Genomic DNA, 22,619 nt, shown 5'->3' on the forward strand with positions numbered 1-22,619 from the left:
TATATACAAACAGGGATATATTTTTAAGTTAAATTAAAAACTCACTTGCATTAGAAAACAGATCATTTCTTCTCAGATGAACAGAGTGTTGCGATATATTCCAATACCAGAGAGAGAATGATAGATAGATCCAAACGAAGCCACGAAGAGGAAAAAAATCCGGACGACTATCCGTGCGATGTGCACTGCAGTAAAGACAGTCTTCTCCATATGATGTTGCAACTACATTAGGGAAATGGCTTTTTATGAATGGGAGGGTAAGAAACGTACTGCGCAGATGCTTTGATGGGGTTTTTTTGTTTTTTTGTGAATGGGAGGGCATTACGACTCGGGGTTACACTTTTATGAATGGGAGAGCTCCGGATTTTACTGCGCATGCGCCGTTTCAAGATTTCATGAATGGAAGAATGGGGGCTTTTCGTCACAAGGGCAATGTCAAAGCGGATTACATGGAGAAGGCGGCTACTACTGCTTTAATTCGTGTTTTCTATACATTGCCTTATTCGTGCGTGTCTTCCAAAGGTCCTGACCTGTTACGGTATGGAAGCGTAATCATCGTGAAAGGAAATTTAAGGCAACTGTGTATTTACTGGACAGCTTGAACATACTGCTGGGGTCATGTGTTATTTTTGATATGACGCAGTGGATATATGAAATTGCACGATAACGTTTTAGTCCAAAACACTTTTGAGTTTCATCACCACGGGTTAATTTGTAAGCCTCGAGTGGCGTGCACTTTATCCTCATTTTGTGTAATCAGAAAACATGTAAGGAACGACCGGTCTTGCTTAAAATGGAAGGGGGGGAAAGATAGAGAGCGAGAGAGTTTGCATTTAAGCGGTCCCATTTTGATTTCTCATTTCCAGTTTGGCTGCACTGGAGTAGCAAAAACACGTTTATGACGCAGCAGCATGAGGTCATGCAGGATCAACAAAAGAACAGGATGTTGTCGATTTGTAACGATGCCGCAAGCAGGAAATGTGTGTGAATTTCCTTTCTAACATCCCTGTGTCTACCCTTCCCCCCCAAGGATAATTCCCAGCTTGACTAATGCTGTCAAATTTTAATGGGCAGCCTCTACTTTAGCACACATTTCCATGACAACATCTGCTTTCATATTAAAAATACAGTCACATTATTTGATGTGCTAAATTTAGGAGAGAAATGGTTTCATTATTATAGCTTTGTTGTATGCAGTGTATACTGTGCTAAAATGTAACTCTATGGAAAAAAAAAGAAACAGCACTTTTAGTATTGATTAGATCAGTGGTTCCCAACCCTGGTCCTGGAGGCACCCCAACACTGCATGTTTTGCATGTCTCCTTAATCAGACACATCTGATTCAGATCATCAGCTCATTAGTAGGGACTTCAAGACCTGAAATTGGTGTGTCAGAGAAAGGAGACATGCAAAATGTGCAGTGTTGGGGTGCCTCCAGGATCAGGGTTGGGAACCACTGGATTAGATGGCAACCTGGGGGAAGGAGACAGAGCTAAATATAGTAGGCCTACATGCACTCTTTGAACGCAGTGTTTTCCATTTGGTGCAAATGACCACAAACTGAGAATAGGATTATCAAATGAGTCAATTTAACATCTCCAATACACAATGGGTTCCATACCATGGAAATGGTTTCTGCCTAATGTCATATAAATCTAATGATAAATAACTGATGAATAGGTTTATTTATTTATTTTTATTTATTTACTTATTTATTTCTTCCCTAGTGAAACATAAATATAGCCTACTAAAATATATTTGAAATACATTTATTTCATGTTAAGTATACTACAAATACATATTTATGTACTTAAAGGGGTCATATGATGCGATTTCAAATTTTCCTTTCTCTTTGGAGTGTTACAAGCTCTTGGTGCATAAAGAAGATCTGTAAAGTCTCAAATCCAAAGAGATATTCTTTATAAAAGTTAAGAGTCAGCCACGCCTACCTAAAACGGCTTGTTCTAACACGCCCCCACATGTCTACGTCACGATGTGGGAAGATTTGCATAACGCTGCCCAAATGTTCACGCAAAGAAAGAAGGCGTAACTTTTATTCTCGCTGTAGTATTGTTGTTGCCGCCGCCATGTCGTGAAGGCGCTGTGTGCTTCGTTGTGAAAGTGAATGTAACAATCGACGCGTTTCAGAAAGGCAAATAATGTTTTTTTAACCTTAAACCACATAAACACATTTCATTACACCAAATACACAAAATAATGTTCTTTTTAGCAGCATCATATGACCCCTTTAATAAAAATGCACTGCAATTGTACTTTTAGTATACTAAACTGGTATACTAAACATACTTTAGTATGCTAAATTGGAACAACTGATTTTATATTTAATGCACTTTAATTGTGCAAATGTAGTGCTGAAGTCTAACTAAAGATATACTGAAGTATATTTGATTGTGCTCAAGTTGAACTATTGCAAGTATACTTTAAGTACACTTTGAATATATTGCATTTAAAGACTGATATTATGCAAAGATCATATAGTCCTCATCAGTAGTGACATTAAAACACATTTTAGGCTTTTAATATTAAGAAATGTGCATTGTGCACAAGTAGTACTCCAAATAAAGTTTAATTAGAATTTTTGTATCAGTAAGTCTCGAGCGATATGTCAGTAAATATGTTAATAGATTTGAACTTTACTTAGTGTGAAATAAATGTATTTTAAATATATAACTTTTTACTAAGGTTGAAACTTTATTTGTTTTTATTTTTTTTAAGATTAGATGGTTAAGAGATTTATTTATTTATTTATTTATCTGTGCAACCAGTTAAGGTTCATAAATAAAGCATTTTAAATTGGATTGTAGTTTGTAATTCCAAAAATTCAGAATTAACAACCACACTGTACTATGCATAAAGTTTAATCACCTAGTGCTTTAATCACCTTCATAAATGCAAAAAAACAAATACTTTAAGTATACATTTTCATGAATGCGCAATACTTTTACTTAAATATGTGCTGTTGCTTTCAGGCCAGACTAGCATGGTGACCTGATTTAAAAAGCAGCAGCCTGTGGCCAATTGGGGGGTCCCTCAGTTTCAGGCCAAGCCCACAGGAAGGAGCTTGTGTGAGGGATATATGCGGAGAATGCAAGCCTTTGGAGATCTGGGCCTATGTGGGGAGAAGAGGTAGGCCCCTTCTGGTCCCCTGCTGATACAGAGGGGAAAGCCGAGCTCTTGGTGAGATGGTGACCCTCGACCCTTCTTCAGAGAATTGACAGGAGCGGCCCTGAACTCTCACCCATGGGACAAACTAGCGATGAAGCGTGACCTGTTGCTGGGGGCGTGGACCTGCCATTCAGGCCTCAAGAATTCTGGGCATTCCACGTGCCATTCCCCTTACATAGCAGACTTCCCCCTCCCATGAGAACCCACACCAGTACCCCGTTATCCAAAACACAAAAAAACCATCACAAAGTTCCCATTACGCACCATCAGTGCAAGACACAGTAACCTAAATTTCCACATACAAGCCTTTATAGAGAAAAAAGCAAGAAAAGAGAAATAAACATACAAAATCGGTACCAGAAAGGATACTCGGCCTCTTTATGTATGTATGTGTGTGTGTTTTCATACATGACAAGTCCCCACTTCCTGTGACAGCAGCTGGTTCTCGGCCTGCAGAACTGGATAAATCAAAAGAAAAGTGTGAGGCCTGTAATTACACGTCGACTGTTCCTCTTGTTAAACAACCTGATCTTATCTATAAAGTATAGCAGCATCTAGAGTTTACTTAGTGCTTAGTTTTCTTTGACCATTTTTATTGAAGTTATATGTTGTAAATATATGTGCTCTGTCAGGCTTGAGTAAGCAGTTATACATCTGACCATAATGCCATTCAGTGCGGTTGGGTGGCAAAGTATGAGGTCAACCTTCGTGCTGTCCTCAGCGCTCCTTGTTGACATGAGAATGCCTGACCTTCATTAGTAGTGCATCATGGAGTCACTAACAGCGAGGAGCTATATTTGAGACCTGAATCAGCAATGCTGCCCCAAGCAAAGCACAGTGGATCAGCATTATCCATCCCAAGGAGGCCTTTGTTGACAAGCTATCAGCTAAAATAAGCTCCAGCCGGGAGGAGGCACACATCCCCATCAGCAGCCCACTTCCTATGAGACAGGAATTTTCTGAATGATGAAGGAGAAGCTTGTACACATCCCCGGACGTTACTCTAGTTATTTATTTGTTCAACATTAATGATTAATGAGCAGGAGGGCTTTGAGTGTCAGTCAGTGAAATAAGATTAGGAAGTTAGGATATTCCAATGGACCGATGAAGTGCTAACCTCCAGTGATATCTGCATCATTTGCGCCCTTAGGAATTTGTAAAATTTTTCATAGTGTACTGACCCGAAATCCTCGATATGTCCAGGGGTTTAGCTGCTTCTCTAGCATTTCCATTTTGTTAATTAGCTCTATTGTCTGCATATCAATCAGATTAGCTCTGGGGGATCTAGGTGGAGGGTGCTAAGTAGAGCAAGTTTACCCAGGAGGAAGTACGGGGCTTTGATCTCTGCTAATGAGCTGCCAATACCGCCCTCAAGGGTTACTTCCTGGGGCCAGCTGGAAGCCTGCAAGTTAGGCCACCTGAACCTTTCCCCCATTTTTCAATCAATGGTAACCCTTCCCCCAAATTGAACTCTGTGATAATTGGTGATAGAGGTGGGCTACAGTCACCCAGGGTTCTATTGTCCCCAGTGTATTCATTCACTCACTAGCCAGACTAGGGGCCTGATGGATGTTCTCGGTGACACTTAGCTTTATTTAAATCAACTTTTCCTTTTGGGAAGCGACAGATGTGACATTCAATTTGTTCTGTCACTTTCCTCAAGCCAAGTCAGTTGTTCTGAAAGTTTGAACTTTGAATTATGAAACCCTTGCGCACAGAACTTCCTAATTTCAAAACCAGATGTCTCCAGTCAGATTGCCCATTATGCAAATTCACAAATGGAGGATGTAAGTTTGATGTACACTCTATTTCAAGATGGTTTAACAATAACACATCATGTAGAACATTCGGTCTGATCATTTTCGAAAAGCCGCGCCTGGAATGTCCAAACAGGAGTTTGTGATTCACATCCCTTAATCCTCACCACATCCAGTAAACCTCTCACCTCCTCTCACTCCTTTGTGACCGTGGGAGAGGGTTGAAACAGAAAGCTCAGCCAATCCTCAGAAGCTCTGTTTCACATCCATTCTCTTCCTTGATCCAGTTCAGGTACCTGCAGTCCTGGGAAAGAAGCGACTGGCCTTGTCTTTCCCCACTGGACATTGAGCCATGCTGAGGTTGATGGCGAGCACACAGCAGCCCCTTTGATGGGCGTAGGGACAGGGCGACACGGGACACTTCCTGGGCTGAATGGCGCCCTGACACTCGACACCTGGGACAGCGGCGCACCGACGCTGGCCTAGTGCCAACCTCAACGAGGCACCTTTGTGCTCCTGGGCTCGGTGACCTATCTGGAAAGATCTCTCAGTGCTGGTTCCCATGCATCACTCCACTCTACTTCACACTGCCTTTGTGCCCAACTGGCTCGGGACTCTCCTCACTTCCTTTCGCCTTGATCCAGGCTGTAATTGCTTGGTCCTAGTGAAAAGCAAGTATGAATTTGAAAGGAGGGGTCTAACCTTTGCTTTGCAGTAACCTTGTGGATCAGGCCACTGAATGCAGTTACTTGTACATGTAAAACTGGTCTCCGGGATTAATTTGAAGGCATTGTTCAAACACGGGCTATCTGGTGTCCCACTGTCTTTACTGCTGCTCTTTATATCTTCCTCACAAAGAGGTACAAAGTGCTACATTCTCCCACAAAAAGCAAGCACAAGGACCTCTTGTTAAGACAGCCCGTTATTGATCTTGAAGCAGGACATCGACCATAACTAGAAAGAATACCCATTTAGCAAGAAATGATAACCGCAGTGAACCAAGCACATTAAAACAGGGGTGTCAAGCCTGTCGAGATGTGAAATGCCTAACCACAACAAGGCATGCAATGGCTAACGTGTGCAGGAGACCAGGTTCGCTCGTTTTGAGGTGCTGTCTCCAAGCCCTGGGCGGCTCGGTCCAAACCCACCAACCCGTCTGGCTTGTCAGACACACAAGGCTGTCTCCCCAGGATGGTTTAGTGCATTGTACAAAGTGACAAACCCATCAAAGCAACCGGGCCCAAATAAAAGGTCTTTTTATGACTTTCCTTCAAAGAGCGGCTAGGAGTTCAAAGCACACACAGTGAGCACGAGTCGATGGAAAGTTCAGAATCATACGGAGAGGCAAAGAGATGTGGGGGCAGGGGGGTGGCGAGGGCTTCAAAGGGGATTCAATATTGCTCATGAAAGGCCTCCCCAACCTGGCATACTCTGTGTTCTCCTAGGTAGTAAATCTTAAACATTAGGTTATCATTCTCCTGTACACACCACTTTGCCGCCGTACTAAATACATTTAAATTTCATAAACATATGACATATTCGCAGTATCTTCAACAGCATATGGTGTGTCTTTTGAAGGCGAAGCAGTCAGTGGCTGTGCAGTTTAGCCTGTTCGGCACAGATAAGAATGCAGCTCACAGTTGGGACAAATTATTTCGCTCCCCGCCCTCAATTTGTTCCTCCCTTTTCAGAAACAGAGAGAGCTCTTTAATTAAAAATGGATGTCACTTGTGGTAAAAATCTTTATTTATGTGCATACAGTTGTATGCCTAACATCAAATGTGTCTCTGATGCTAAGGCATGTTAAGCCCCGGTTCGATCTCAATTTATTGTGTTATGCGCAATGTAATGTGAGCTTTCAATAAGTACACAGCTTTGATGCAGAACTGCATCTTGTAATGCATTCTGAATGCAGTTTCTGACTAAACCCCAATCGAGTTTCACTGGAATGAAGTGAATCAGCCCAGATTTTTTGCTATCATGCAGTGGTGAAGAATGATGTGTCATCAAGAGAACCATGTGTCCAGTTTGTCAACGTGCCTTCTGCAATCGCAGGGTTCATTTTTGATGAGTCATGTTGAATAATCATAGAGCACATGTCAGTGTGACTCTCATGCAGACAACAAGTACATTAGATTGACAAGTTTACCAGTGGAAACCCGAGAACTGGGGCAAACTTGCAATGACCCAAATCTGTGTATATCTGATGCTCAGGGGTGAATCCATTGTTCTGCTATGTATGCCACTATTTATAGAGAAATATGTCAGCGTGCTTGTGGAGCAATGGTATAGTGGCAGAAAGATCCACCTTGGATATCTGTTTCATGAACAAGAGTTAAGATCAGTCTCCCTCAACCAAGCCTGGTTAACTCTCCAAACAAACATTAACAGTGAAGCAAAGAATCGACTCCAATCAAATGCAAACTATGAGCATGTGTGTGTGCGGCCTCACTAATTACAAAGCAGCCTGAGTTTACGTTGGCTGAGCGGCAGCGAGCACTGTGGGCTGATCCACTAACCAGCTGACAGATTGGCCGTCCTGAAGTTTGGCTTCTGCGAGTGTCATTCCATTCGCTCTGCGCCTATACCATATCAAGTCACCCATGCTATTGTATAAATAAAGATATGATTTCCGCTCGTAGATATATAATGCAGGTATCTTCTTACCAAGCCCTCCCTTCCCACTGGCTTTGTGCCTCTGCTGTGTTCCTGAAATCCCCCAGCCCTTTTAATCCCCACAGCAACAAGGGTCTGTTTCTCTGCTTTATACTGAAGTAGGCCTCTGAGGCCTGCTGTATGCCTTGGCCTGTTGGCTAGAAGCCTCCTGTTTACAATTTCCCTATTCCTGTTTTTAATGTTGCTTCGAGAGCAGCCACAAAGGGCCAGTTTTGTCCCGCATGAACAAGGGAGCCATTAGAACAGAGATGGAGGAATGAAGGAAGGGAGATTTGGGAGGGTTGGGTTTGGGGGGGTTGGGTTTGGGATCAGGTGCCCCAGAGGGGATTAGTTATTCCAGCTGCTCCCTTTGGGGCAAGACATGGAAGTCATTTTTATTTCAGAAGGAGTGAATGAGGGACAACTAGGATGCATTGAGGAAATTCCAACAAGAATGCTATGTCCCAGTGATATGAATCCGGAGAAATTTGCATGCACATGTGTTCTCAGAGGTGTCTTAAAGACATACTAGATTTTTAAAACTTTGCTCATTAGACACCAAACTGAGATCTAACTGCAGATGCTAGCATATCAGGAAGCTGATTACAGCGCATATAAATATCTGGGAAAATATGCAGCTCGCATGTAAAGCTATTTTAACATTAGGCAATTTCTAGAATGTCACAAAGTTGTCTTCTATTATTCCCTTAAAATGTGAAATATTACCACAATGTGCAATATTAGTTATTTTTATACTGCCTTATAATGTGTAATATTACTTATGTATGTTTCTACCTTTTTTATCCTTCTACTATAAAGCTGACTCTGAGAAACGCACAAGAATTCCAATGTAGCTGAACTATAATGTACCTGTGCAAATGGCAATAATAATTCCCCAGGGTAACCCTGGACTGGCCAGCCCTCGTAGTGGAAAAGCACCACACATTTTTATTTTCTCCATATGGCGGCCATTTGTCTCAAAGAGATCTTGTCAAACATAAATAATATGTTATGAAAAAAAGGGGCAGAAAGCATTACTTCCTCTGGGATAGGATCTCTGGAGGCCTGGTGTCCTTCACAGCCTTGTCCTTCACACACAGACAAAAAGAAACAAAAAAGAGAGAAAGAAAGACTGGTGCAGACTGGCTGCAAGTCAGAGCACACATACAAGTCTGGAGAACGCATGTAACGCTTAATCAAAACAGGCCCAGAAAATTCAGCCCATCTGTTTGTTTGCAGTGCATACTGGACTCAAGCTATCAGGAAATGACAGTGATGGGAAAAAAATCTGTTGAAATATCACACAACTCAACTGATTCGGTCTACAAGACACTAGACATCTCAAGTTTTGGGAAATAACTAACTAAAAGACATGCTACTAACTTTTTCATTAGCATAGCAGTACTTCTGCTGTTTTCAAGGGTAGTTTTCTAGTAACAATCTTCAACATTGTTGAAGTGTAGCACAGCAAACTCTGTTAATTTGTAATATTGTATTGTACTTAACAACTAATCAAACTTAGGTACTTACATGTTTGACCTAAATGTCCACTTTCTTTTACAGTATATGAAACAGTTTAATTCATTTTAGTGAGTCGACCCATTTAACATTTTTTCAGGGTTACTATTTTTTATTTAGTCAAATGCTGCTGTTTTAAGCTTGATTAGGGTATGTTTGTTATGGAATTGAACGTAAATTGATTGATTCGGATGTTGAATTTGTGCTGTCACACAATTCAGATCGTCAACTGAATAATAAATATAGCTGCAATATAATTTGCTATTTCTTTTCCAAAGGCTTGAACTACTTTTGCTTCCAAGTAACCTCCTGAACACCGGACATCTCAGCACTGATGCAATTAAAAAGAAATTGTGAAAAATACCCTGACAAAATGAATCCTTTAACTCTATATCAATTTCTTTCTTTCCTTCTGTTTCTTCACCAGCCCAGGCTCGAGCTTTCCGTGTGCCGAAGGGATCGTGATTAACATTCGTTCAATTCGCTGAGGGACACGCATTCTAAGCCCTTCCTTCCTGCTGCAAGTGGAATTCTCATTAAGTCATAACTACTTTTTAGATCTGACACAAGGTCATTTATAAAAGAAAGAGCAAGTATGACTGTCACGCATTAACGGATGAGGTCTTGTCAGGAAGTAAAATCATTTTGTATTCAGACATGCACAGTGTTTAAACTTTTGATATGTGACATCCATCATTTCATTTGTTAAAGTCAATGTGAAGTCAAAACGGACCTTATTTACCTCCTCAGTGCACTTTCCCGTTCTTATTGTGCATGGTTCATCATTATTCCAAGTTTGTCTTCATAATTTTTCAATAAATATATACTCCTGGGTTTCTTTTCTTTAGCACTGGAGGGCTGGGCGCAGGCCTTCTCACTCTTACCTGGGCTGAATGGTTCTAACTGGGGTAACTGAAATTGGGTGCCCCCCTACTTGACTCATTTAGTAATTTGTCTGGCTCTTTTCCTTCTTCCCTACGGCTTGTAAAACGATCCAGCAACTTAATTTCGGATGCTAATCCTGTAGGAAAATGAGAGGAAAGGGCTGTAGGCACTTAAAAAAAACTCTTAAAACATAAGACTGATAGCAACGTCTTTATGTAAAAGAGCCTCTCACAAACACATATGCATGTGAAATCACATATAGTTCCAGTTTACATAACGTTTTCTTTATAAAAAAGTATGGTTGATGTTCTATGATAGTGATGGTGTCAGATTACAATATCGTGGTATGCAATGCTTAACATGCAGCATGTCATGTACACGCAAAAATATTGTCAACAAAGATTAAAAAATTACAAAATAGTTGCATTTAGTCAAATGGTCTAGGAGACAAATTTGACAGAAAGCATGCAACAGTGATGGATGCATTGTGACAATATTTGCCTGAATTGTTTGATGTCAGCAGATCGAGTAGCAGTTTTATTCCACCCATAGCCATGGTGTGCGTGCTGACTGCCGCTTTGCTGATGTGCAGCAGTGCCGGGGACCGGAGGCACACTTCGAGACTTGTGGATCAGGCAGAAAATGCATTATGGTCTGTTATGGTTGGCTGATCGCTCCCATTCAAACAGTGAGCTGCTCACAAAAGGGCCAGGGCTAAGTTCAAATAATGGATCGACTCCCAGCCCCCCTCTCCACCCTAACCACCCCATTTAGATGATCACGAGGCACTTTCGGTGGCAGGGCAGATTCTGTGCCCCCTATCCTGGTCTTGTTGTTGCGTACTGGTGATGAACAGCAGGCCTATTGGTTGGACTTCCTGTGTTTCAAAGAGAGTGTTGCTGACCATCAGGAAGTGAAGCCTGAAAGGCGGAACATGGATGCAGGGTTGCTCATTCAGACGGAGAGGAGCCCTTGGGGAGGGGGAAGTTAGGGATTTAGTTCAAAGCAACCACAGACAACGTTTCAGAGAGTTTCGAAGTGATGGAATGCATTTACCAGTCAAGCAATTCTCAGTAAGTGTGTCCCTCGCAGGCAAAACTAGCTGACAAGACTTGTTCTCTAAGGTCATGCTAATATGACTACAAACACTTGACTTTTTTGAAAACCCTATAAAAGCTCTTTGTGTGGGAAAAGTTTCTGCATTCCACTATCCACATTTTAGAGGAGAGTAATCTTTAAAATCTTTGCTAGTTTGCACCGCTACACCAACATAGCCTTGAAGAACCAGAATTTGCAAACAGCTTCCTCTTAACTTTAATTTCCACCTAATGTTTTGCTTTTGCTTCATTATTATTTTTTTGCTTACTAAATGTAGGTGTTTGCTGAGTTGATACTTCTTTGTGTGAAACATACTTCCGTATATATATAATATATATGTTTCCTCCCATTACATATTCATTGGAACAGAGGAATAAATAGAATTATCAGCTTCTAAAAAGTAGAAAATAAGTGTGTTCAAACAAACTCTACAGTATTATAGCACTAATTCATTTTTCATTGTCAAGTCACCTTGGTTTATATAGAGCTTTATGCAATACAAATTGTGTCAAAGAAGCTTTACCGTGTTAAACAGGAAAATAATGTTTCAGCATAGACACATTGTGTGACAAAGAAAAACAACCCAGACTACATTAAATAAAAATTCACTTGCAACAAGGATAGCTATACTTGGTTTGTACTGAGAAAACGTGACTACACAGAATGTAAAACTATCAAAATTCAAGAGACATTTAAAACCCAAACACTCATGGACGACTTCACCTACTGTAACAGTTGTGCCACTTTTGTGGCATTTCAACCCAAAACCTGTATCTTATTTACTAACCACCCTCAAACCAGCAGAATCAGACACTATCTGTGTTAGTACAGTGCTGTATTGTATTTAATTGAAGTCATTGCCATCCTTTTCGGCTCAAACAGGCCTCTTTTTCCTTTCTAAGCATGACCGTTCAACAGGCAGCCATCTTGGGAACTCACTGATTTTCAGTCATGCAAGAACAGATCCTATCTAATTGAGAAATACCAAAATCTCAAAAATGGACAAACATATATTTCAGTAACACATTTCAAACCAGCAAATAAAATGTACATGAATGGTATCACAAACATAGTTTCTTACCCCCAAATAACACTATAAAAAATGTATGTTATAGGTTGGTCCAGCCTATGCACATGCACAGTGTGGAGCAAAGGTTGTGTGCAAGTTAAATGTAAAGAGCAGATGGTGTCTTTACCCCTATTCCAATTGGCTACTTCATTAGGGAGGCTGGGCGGGATCCATGCTATTTACCTACCATGAATAATGTTGCTCTATTAGCACCTACTGAAAGCAGTCAGTAAATGGAAGTTTGAGTACATTTGTATGATGTAATTTATTAAATGATGGAGCACACTATGGACCTGTTTTACTACGCAGGGCAAATTAGCGCGAGAGCGCAATTCTAAAAGAGCGCCGATGGGCGTAGAAATTTCTGCGGGTGATTTACTAACAACGCGCAAATTAAAGAACACAGATGCAACATCTCATTTACATATCGACCATTGCTGTATACCAAGCGCAGCGCAAATTAGAGCAGTCGCAAATAAAGAATAAAGAAATAAAGAAGCCATAGTACATTGAAAAGAACCAGAGGCCAAAAAATGCTATAAAGTTGCAAGAAGTTTTGATAGACCTGGTATTGCGTGACTCCTCGTTGAGGGTTCCAAGTCGTCTTTTATTTCCTGAAGCAAATTAAAAATAACATGGCTTGGCAAACAATATTTTCGTGTTCTTCTTGCATTCCAAATAAATTACGTGTGGAAAACATCCTCTCCCTTCTACCACGCACTCTCTCATCTCTGCGGTGCCTCCTCCTAGCAACAGCCATTTCAAGCGCAAAATAGTTTAAGACATGCTTTTTTGGGGCGTTAAATAATGGCGCAAATACCAGTAATTTGACAAGCGCAAACATTAGTAAAACGCGTTGCGTGATTCATTTGAATACTCTCCTCCCATAAATTTTGTGTCTGAAAGGGAAACTCCTAGAAATGCATATTCAATAAAGGATCTGAAAGGGAAACTCCTACAATTGCATATTCAATAAGGTCAGGCGCAAAAATAACTGTGTCCACACCTTTTCAGCGCTAATTCTTCACTGCGCATCTTTAGTAAAACCTGACAGTACTATTTTAAAGCCAAAAGACAGTTTGCGCTGGCGAACTACAAACTAAAAGTCCATGAAACCGAACATAACCGCAGTGTTGGGGAAAGTAACTTTTAAAAGTAATCCATGGAGTGTTACTCCATAAAAAGTAACTAATTGTGTTACTTTTTATGTAAAGTAATGTGTTACATTACTTCTGCGTTACTTTTCGTCACCTGAGCTGGGCTTGCTTATTTAATTTTAATAACAAAAGACCCAGAAGTTATATTTTGGGGAACTGTAAAGGCCCTTTCACACCAAAAGTGAAATTAAGGAAGAGCCTCTTGTAAATTTCTTTCAGATCTTTTCTTGTAAATTTAAAAGTAATGCGTTACTTTACTAGTTACTTGAAAAAGTAATCTGATTACGTTACTTGTAATGCGTTACCCCCAACACTGCATAACCGTATAAAATCTACAGTATATTTTGAAGCAAAACTAGTTGAGAAACACTGAATTAGGCAATGCTAGTCTTTAACTCAGCCCAACTGTCCACTTCTCTCCTTTCCTCGGCTCTCTTCTTCTCTCCTTCTCTGATTACAGCACACAGGCAGTGAATGAAGGTGATGTTATCTGGTTTTCCTGCTCTCTCGTCCATTTTCCTCCTGTTCTTTCCTCATACTGTAGAGTAACAGTGGCGTCTTTCAGCTCTTGGAGAGTAAATGAAGTTGTAGCCCTCTCTTGGCTGTGTGTTGTGGGACCAGGCTGGAGACAGGACTCACGGTCCACCTCAAGCTATCATTTGGAAAACAGATAATACAGAGCTTCTGCTGGATGTATGGTAATATAGCACACATGTGTGAACCAGATCCTCGTCCTCTCTTTCGCAACTTCAATATTTTCCCCACAGATGTTTCAAGAGGATATCTGCTCAGTTGTTACATGTGCTGTCAGATACGTTGACATGAAGGCATCCGGCCAGTTTTGTAATGGCGCAAAGTCAAAATCTGCCTTTCCTCGATGCTGGTTTGCAGTATTGTGTAATCAGCTCATGTAGGTCATGCTTAGGTGAACTATGCAACAGAGCTGGTTGTTTTCGAAAAGCACATAATTTTTAATGATTACTCATAGCTGTACAGGGGGAAGTTGTTATTGTAGCTGTGCTATTATCCAAATCTGGTGGTACTTATGGTGCGGTGGGTTGTTTTTATTGTGTAATGAGTACATCTGAGTTCAACCTCAATGATTTATACCAATAGATCACACTGGAGTAGCTTTATCAATGTTCTGATTCATGTCGTTAACTTAGTACAGATATGGACGTGTAGGGTCAGCCTCATGAAAATGTGTCTAGGTCACATCAAATTAAAGAAAGAAAGAAAGAAAGTTACTTTATAAAAATAAAGCCTGTTTTTGGACCATTAGGATTATATACATTACCAGTCAATAATTGGAGTAATTAAGATTTTTTAATAATTTTAAAACAAGTCTCTTATGCTCACAGAGGGTGAATTTTTTGATCAACATTTAAATGGTAATATTGTGAAATATTATTACAATTTAAAACAACTTTTTCTAGTTTAATATATATTAAAATGTCATTTATTCCTGTAAACCTGTAAAAGTAAACCTATATATAACCTATATATAGAGTAGCTTTACCAATGTTATATTTAAAATTGTAATAATATTTCACAATACCATTCTGTTCGTTATATATATAATATATATATATATTAGTGCTGTCAATCGATAAAAAAAAATTAACTAATTAATCGCACATTTTTCTGAAATTAATCGCGATTAATCCCACCTAACATTAAAGTTTTTAAATATACTTTTATATTGCAATCATTTCACATTCAATCTTCAAATTAATGTACAAACAACACAAAGACAGTATATATTTAAATATTTGTTTAATGGTATCTTTTTTATGATTTTGATGTATCAATGATACCAATACTGATTTCTCTATAAAATTCCCCCCCCCCCCCCCCCATCAATCGATTAAAAAAATGACCGAATCACACATTTTTTTCTGAAATTAATCGCGATTAATCCCACCTAACATTAAAGTTTTTAAATGTACTTTTATATTGCAATAATTTCACATTCAATCTTCAAATTAATGTACAAACAACATAAAGACAGTATATTTTTAATATTTGTTTAATGGCATCCTTTTTTATGACCAGGCCAGTATCACTGATACCAATTAATGCTGATTTCTCTATAAAAAAATTTAACATCACATTATAATTAAGAGCTGTCAATTTTAACATTTATTAGACTTTAAAAAATAACTTCTGATTTAAGTGAACTTAAAACAATCTTCACATAAACCCATTATAATAAAAGTCATATTTACCTGTGCCCTTCAGCAGAAATATACATAAATTGAATTTGACGTTATCAAACACTAAATTCTAAATTAAATAGATGAATCCTTAAAGCTATAAAAGTAATTTTTTCCCCTTTTTCCTTTGATTAATAGACATCACAGCAGCTGGTAATTAGGTTATTTTGGCTGTTATTTCTTTAAGAGCTGCTGCTGCTGAACGTGACGCGGATCTGACACGCATGCATTTCTCTCAACTCTTTTTACCTTTTCTGACACACTTCAGGTCTTAAAGTCTCAATAATTAACTGACGAGTTAAATCGGGTGTGTTAGATGAGTGAGACAGTGCTGGGATGCTCCAGAACAGTTTTGAAAACCATTTCAGAGAAATGTTCTTAAATGTTACTCATATAAAATATATTACATGCATGCACAGTTTTAAGGCAGCTTTAGTCCATTCCTTGTGAAGTTCACTCAAATTCTTGAATCGATTTTGCTTGACAATCCTCATAAGGCTGCGGTTCTCTCGGTTGGTTGTGCATCTTTTTCTTCCACACTTTTTCCTTCCACTCAACTTTCTGTTAACATGCTTGGATACAGCACTCTGTGAACAGCCAGCTTCTTTGGCAATGAATGTTTGTGGCTTACCCTCCTTGTGAAGGGTGTCAATGATTGTCTTCTGAACAACTGTCAGATCAGCAGTTTTTGTTAAATGTGAGTATATATATATATATATAACATTGGTAAAGCTACTCTATATATAGCGCTACTGATTGGTTCTTTTTGTATCAGCAGCCAATGAGCTCGCTGCTCAACATTCAAATACTCAGCTAGTGCTTGCTGTAGCAGTAGCAGCGCACTTCAGAAACCCTCCACCTTCCCCAGCTCCACCTGTATAGATCTGCTACGGGGTGATCATGTATGCTATGGGGGTTATTCATATCTGATTTATGTGCAGCAGCAATATTCCTTACATGCTCACAGCAGAATGTTGTGGATGTTTTGGCAGTAGCAAGTCTCCTTACTTGCTCTGCCACAGCAGCAGCGTCGCAGATCTATTCCACCAAGACCAAATACATTAACATTGTCATGTATATTACCATGCAAATCACTCAGAGAGTTGTCATGATAGAAATATATATATTCTAATGGTCCATTTATCCAAAGCAACTAACAGTGCATTAAAACTGTACCTTTAATGTTTTATCGGTACATCTGGCCCATACAAGTTCTTGATAGATTCAGCATTTAATATGAATATGATTGAACAAATTTCAGCTGTTTGAAGGATCACATTGCTTGTGATCCGCTGTGTGTCTTCGCTAATGTAAAACACCTTTGTAATGTAAAAAATGTAAAACAATCTCAAGCCTTCCTCTTCCTCTCCTTGTAATCCATCTCACAGCCTCTCCTGTCTTCCTGCGCTCCCCCTGCTCTTGGAGAGGCTGAGAGTTAGTGGCTGATAAGGGTGATGTCATACCTCCGCTTCCTGGGGATGTGAGTAACTGTATACGCTGTGCTGAGGGGCACGGTGGGGAAATCTCGCCAGAGCGCAAGTGCTCTGAACACACACACACAACTCCGCGAATGCCGTGTCCACCTCCATTTCGAAGCGTTGCAGAACATTTGAATGATGCTCACACATCCGGTTAGTCTCAAGATGCTAACAGAAATGCAGATGCACAGTGGTTTTGGAGAAAATATCTCTTTTTTGTTCATGGAGTGATTTGGCTTATTATGACTTACAAAGTTCTGATATTACAACATGACCTAATTATTTTTTTGCAGGTTTTTAGTCCATATCTTGATATTGTGCATGTCAGTGTCTAACTAAACAAACAATCAAACAAATAAATAAATAAAGCAGAACTACAATTAACGTACTTTATGAATATGAATACTGATGATGTTGATTATTACTAACCTTTCTTTACCTCTTTTTCCTTTTGAAGTCAATATGAAATAAAATTGTTTCTATTTACATTCTTAATTTACATTTCTGGTCTGGTCTTCATCAATGCTTGCATTCCAAAGCGGGAAAATATTTAAAAATAAGAATCTTTTTCAATTTTTATAATTTAAATTTATAAATATAAATTGTTCTGTAGCTAAAACGATGCAGCGGAAGTCCCTTCAGATTAATTTAATTTATTATTAAATTAAATTAAAGTCATTATTATTGATAATAATAATAATAGTAATAATAATAATAATAATTTATGGGTTTGATCTGATAAAATGTATACATTGAATGCAGCGGACGTCCCTTCACATTTAAATTAAATTAAATTAAATTAAATTAAATTAAATTAAATTAAATTAAATTAAATTAAATTAAATTAAATTAAATTAAATTAAATTAAATTAAATTAAATTAAATTAAATTAAATTAAATTAAATTAAATTAAATTAAATTAAATTAAATTAAATTAAATTAAATTAAATTAAATTAAATTAAATTAAATTAAATTATTGATGATGATAATAATAATAATAATAATTTCAATAAAATGTTATAACATGCTTTTAATCAAAGGCCCCTAATCCACTGCAATTGCACACGTTGATATCTTACACCCACTTTCCCGTCATTTTTGTTTTTTATTTTTTGAATATCCCGTTTCATTTGTAAATACATCACAATACGGATGTAAAATGTGTTTTGGAATAACATTTCATGTTTGCTTTGAGCCCAACACCTGCATTACCCGCTCTGAATAGCCCAGTTGTCTTGTACACATTCTTTTCATTCTACTAACACAATTCTCTGGTTCATATCATAAAAGGAGGCATAAAACAGAAAACAATTCCTTTTGTCATTGTCAAATGAAAACCTAAGCCCTTTTAAGAATGTAAACTGATATTTCCCCATTTATGGTACGGAAACGTGAGTCTACATGTATCTGTCAGCAAGCTGTCCTTTGCCAAGTATCTCTTTCCTGTAAGAGATTACTGTCTTGGAGGTTTGCTATGTAGGTTTAAAAAGATCAGGATGTGGTCCATCTTGTAATTTACACCATGAAAAAAACAAAACAAGGAACAAGTAAAGTTGCTCACAACGGAAAGCCAGCAGAATGCCAGTCGTTTAACGCACAGTGTTTCTCTCTTTAGAAGATCTCGGGTCAGTCGTGTGTGTGATTTAAGCAGTGAATGGACAGAAGTTCTGCTTCTGCTCCTCACAAACTTTCACCCACATCCTTTTAATTCCACATGCATACAAAGATGCAGGCGAGCAGTGATGTGTGAGCTCGGCTCCGCTGGCGGGGGCCCCAAAGGCTGCTGTTCTTCTCTAGTCTACCATGGAACTGCTCCTTTCACCGGGACCTCTGATTAGAAATCCTTCTCTGCTACTGAATCTTATGTCCTTCTCTTGCTGTAGAGTCTGACAGAAGCTAACACAAGGACAAAGCAAACGTTAAGTCTTCACAGGCCTGGTCATTATCCTTTATTTAGTATACAGGTTACAGCAATGTATACAAAAAGTCACAAAATAAAAAAGAATGACATTAAAACTTTACAAACTTACACTTACTTGAGAATAGTGTTCGTTTTACGATTCAGTATGCTAAAAAAAATAATAATAATAAAATAAAATTAAATATAAATAAAATTCAGTATGCAAATCTTACAACAATATCATCAATGTCTGTTAGATTTTAAATAGAACACAAACTTAAAATGATCTTGCATTCTCTAAAATAAATCTTTTAAATGCAGTTGAGCTGAATACAGAAAAAAAAATAAAATTATGACAGAAAGGCTACAGCGCACAGTTAGACAAACAGGGAGAAAGAGATCTCTCAGGATACAGGGACAGCTCATCTCTCACACAGATCTGTGTCCAGAGCTCTCAGACTCTTCCAGACAGGAAGCGACACGTCTCTCCTGACAACTCCAGAATACGGCCAGAAAGCTTGAAAATCCCCTCTAACCACCTCTTACCACACCCACTGCAGCTCTAAGGCACCTTTATTACACTCCAGCAGCCTGTCCTACCAGAAATGAACTCTCAATGCAATGCCAACAACACCTGCAGGCTTCCTGACCAACCCATTACTGTAAATACACAGATGACTGATGCACTTACATACACAGGCCTAGCATTTTCTGTAATGCTTCTACAGTAAAGTTGGAAGTTCTGTTCTATTCTAGGACACAGCTGAAATTTAGTGGGGTGTTTCAATCAGTCATCAGAACGGTGGCTTCTTCTTTTTTTTTTTATCTGATAATTGATAAAAGACTAGTTTTGTTTGGTACAATAGATGCCAGGTAAATATCCTCTTTATACAGCACTCTGTTTGTTTTCTGTTTTCTATGTGCAGACTTTTATATGATTACGGATTTTAAAAATCAGTTTCGTTATATATGGAATTTTTGATGTGAGATTAGTGCTCTGTGTATTTTCATTTTAATGTGACGTTAGTTGGTATTGACATTTTATTGTAACAGCAAAAATAATTCAGTGTTCCTTAATGACAAACGTTTGCAATAATGCTGAAAAAGTCAATTCGAGAAAAAAAACAAAAATTTAAATATCCCTTTACTACTTTGGTGTGAGAAATTCCTGCAAATGGTTCGGTGCATGAGTGATCTGTCTAAATAAATCAAACTTAACCTTGAACTTTTTTGCAAACCTGTTCGTAAGAGAAGTACATTTTAGCATACTTTTGAAAAGAGACCGTATTATAAAAGTCAAAATATACTTAAGTGCAAATTTAATGTAATGTTTTCAGACACTTAATCGCAATATATTTATAATTAAATATATTTTTTACAATTAAATTATCATTTAAATTTGTATTAAATGCAAGTAGTTCAACTAAAGAGTGCCTTTTGACCGAGGACTTAAGTACTAGGACTTAAGTACGAAGACTTAAGTAGGACTTAAGTACATGTTTATATGTAACTTTGAAATTACTCCTATTGTCTTCGAAATATGGATAATGTGTACTCAAATTAATAAGCAAGTATTTTACGTGTGCTTTACTATGTCAGAAAACAAAATTAGTGTTCTTATTTGAAACATGATAAAAATTATTAAAACAAATACCCCCGGTTTCACAGAGAAGGCTTAAGCTAGTCCCAGACTAAAATGCATGTTTGAGCTGTCTCAACTAAAAATATCTTGCTCTGACATATCTTAAAATATGTCAGTCATTGTTCAGTGTCAAGATGCACACCTGTAATGCTTTCTTCTATGGCATTTTTGTAAAAGTTGCTTAAATATCTTAATTTAACTAAGGCCTGGTCCTGGCTTAAGCTAAGCCCCCGTTTGTGAAACCGGGCCCTTGATTTTAAATGTACATCAAAGTAAAACTTTGAATTTGACATTATTACAGCGTGTACTGTAACGTCATTAAGTACACTTAAGTGTTCTTTTATTTCATTAATATTATATAATCTGCAAGTACAGTTTTTTTAAATATACTTAAAAGGTTTGAAGTAAACTAAAAGTTCGACACACCTTAAGCACACTTCTTTTTCACAAGGGTACTTAATAAATTATATAATACATAGTACATGATGTGAAATATTTTGAGTAACCTAGTGTGCAAGGCAAAGGCAACTGTGACTAGGAAGGAAAACCTTTTGATGTTTGATAATGGAGAAAAAAAATGTAGACTAGGCTACAGCAGGCGGCCAGTTCTCCTCTGGCTATACAGTCAAAATATGTTAGTATAATGTGTTTGTATAGTATATTCTGAAACGGTCCTGCTGCATTTAGGATTCTCTGAAAGCATGTTTGACTCTTCTGCGTAATGTCTCACAAATCTACTTTTATATCCTCCCAGGAAGTGTCCAATGTCCTAAAATTAGGACTTTGGTCAGCAGGGACTTTTAGGGTCGGGGGAGTGTTTGCGTGGCTTCACTCGAGACATTCCGTCCACAGGAAGCTGCTCCGAGCCTCCTGCGCCCGGCCTGATCCACTCCCACATTGAGACAATGGCTTGCTTCAAAAAAGCTATTTGTTTGGACATTCCTGTGAATAAGGGAATAATTACAGCAGCTCTCCTGCTCTTTCACAAGAGAGGATGCGACTCAAAAAAGAGGCAATGAATGAAGGACAAAAAAGAATGGGTGTGTTGGGTTATACTTGGTATGTGAGGCATTCACCATAAATAGGGCCACGACTCAGTGGTTTTTGTTTGTTGTTAGGTTAGACAGTGGCTATTTTAATTCCAATGGGATTCTATGTAGAGAATGGCTGGAAACGGAAAAAGGAAGTGATGATGGACGTTAAACCATCAGACATTCAGAGGCCACATTTTTTTATAGATGACGGTCCTCGGATGTGCGTTTATGTGGAAAAAGGAGGTGCGCGTGTTACACGCTGCCTTCTAAAAAGAGATTTTTTTCCATGAGAACATTAAAGGCATAGTTCACACAGCAATGAAAATTGTCATTGTTGACATATGTGACCTTGGACCACAAAACCAGTCATAAGGGTCAGTTTTTCATATGAAAGCTGAATAAATAAGCTTTCCATTAATGTATGGTTTGTTATGATAGGATAATATTTGGCCGAGATACAATTACAAATCTTGAATCTGAGGGTGCAAAAAAATAAAAATACTGGGAAAATCACCTTTAAATTTGTCTAAATGAAGTTCTTAGCAATGCATATTACTAATCAAAAATGAAGTTTTGATATATTTACGGTAGGAAATTTACAAAATATCTTCATGGAACATGATCTTTACTTAATAGCCTAATGATTTTTGGCATAAAATTAAAATCGATAATTTTGACCCATACAATGTTTTTTTGGCTATTGCTAAAAATATACGCCAGCGACTTAAGACTGGTTTTGTTGTCCAGGGTCACATATGTAGTTACAAATCGGTATTATTTTCATCACAAAAGGAGATGTGGCCAAAAAAAAACGATAAAATTATCATAAAAGCATCCATACGAGTCATGTGATATATTTCTTTTTAGAATAATACAATTGCTTTTTGTGAGAAACATAGTTGAATAAAAAGTTGATTCGTTGAAATCTGGTGTACCAATCAGTGTCAGGTAGATTACTTACAAATTGTAGTCCATTACTGATTACAGATTACATGACCAAAACTGTAGTATTCTAGGTTACTT

At 38.2% G+C, this 22,619-nt stretch overlaps 1 protein-coding gene across 1 annotated transcript in view; it reads right to left on the reverse strand.

The window, feature by feature from the left end:
* The window catches only part of LOC107661715 (protein sprouty homolog 4-like), a 5,437-nt gene extending 5,237 nt beyond the window's left edge, over positions 1–200 (reverse strand). Inside the window, exon 1 of the mRNA XM_016451458.1 lies at positions 46–200. The gene's annotated coding sequence lies outside the window, so the exon portion shown is untranslated. The remainder of the gene's footprint in view (positions 1–45) is intronic.
* Between the last annotated feature and the right edge of the window lie 22,419 nt (positions 201–22,619).

Source organism: Sinocyclocheilus anshuiensis, unplaced genomic scaffold, assembly GCF_001515605.1.
Source record: "Sinocyclocheilus anshuiensis isolate Anshui unplaced genomic scaffold, SAMN03320099.WGS_v1.1 scaffold207, whole genome shotgun sequence".
NCBI classification, from domain to species: domain Eukaryota; kingdom Metazoa; phylum Chordata; class Actinopteri; order Cypriniformes; family Cyprinidae; genus Sinocyclocheilus; species Sinocyclocheilus anshuiensis.